Below are 785 nucleotides of genomic sequence, written 5' to 3'. Positions count from 1 at the left end.
GAACGTAGCTGAGCGCTCGTCCCTCCGCGCGCTTCTCGCCGCCGTCTGCTTTCCTTGGTCGCCGCCGCAGCTGCGGGTGGAGAAAAGCTTTGCAAAAGTTCGCTCCGGGACCCAGGGGCTCTCCGGGCGACAGTCGCCGCTCTCCGCGCTGTCAGCGGCGCCCGGGCAGCGGGACGCTCCTCCAGGGGGCGGTTGGAGAAGGGGCTCTTCGGGCGCTCCCCAAAACACCAACCCAGGAGCCACAGGCGCTAGCTCTGGGCAGTTGGAGAGAAACTGGAAAAGGAAATAAGATCTGCAGTTCGGACTGGTGCCGTCCTGACAGTGTCTGCCTGTCTCCCGGAGTCCCAGCACCTCCACTCGCGCCTCGCAGCGACCGCCACACTCAGTGCAACTCTGAGTCCTTATCCAGCCCGAGCTCAACACTTATCTGCTACCAGTCAACCCCTAAAAATAGCCCATGATGTCACCCCAAGGCCTTCGCATTGGCTCGCGTCGCTCTCAAGGGGGCGGGCCCGCCCGTCGCCATGGAGACCCCACCCTAGAAGATTCTTCTCCGGACCCGCGGAGGCTCACGGGATGAGGTAATGCTCTGCTGCCCTCCTACAGTTGGGCCCTTCTTTCTCCTCACCCCCCGCCCCCCTCCTGCGCGGCTCGCGTCCCACTCCTCGCCTTCCCCTCCCCGGCGCGTCTTTCCCGGCCCGCCCGGTGCATTGTGGGCTGACGTCTTGGGGTTTGAGTGTCTAGTGACGGCTTCCACCGCGAACCGGGCAGACGCGCGGGCGCTC

At 65.4% G+C, this 785-nt stretch overlaps 1 long non-coding RNA gene across 2 annotated transcripts in view; it reads left to right on the top strand.

Moving 5' to 3' along the window:
- Positions 1-6: 6 nt before the first annotated feature.
- LOC102260411 overlaps positions 7-785 on the top strand; it is a 126,263-nt gene continuing 125,484 nt past the window's right edge. For both annotated transcript variants that reach the window (XR_001362780.1, XR_313782.2), the window contains exon 1: positions 7-581. This is a non-coding gene — a long non-coding RNA (uncharacterized LOC102260411). The remainder of the gene's footprint in view (positions 582-785) is intronic.

This window comes from Myotis brandtii, unplaced genomic scaffold (assembly GCF_000412655.1).
Source record: "Myotis brandtii unplaced genomic scaffold, ASM41265v1 scaffold304, whole genome shotgun sequence".
In the NCBI taxonomy this organism is placed as follows: domain Eukaryota; kingdom Metazoa; phylum Chordata; class Mammalia; order Chiroptera; family Vespertilionidae; genus Myotis; species Myotis brandtii.
The sequence above is the reverse complement of the archived record's forward strand: the minus strand, read 5'-3'. Positions and strand labels throughout refer to the sequence as shown.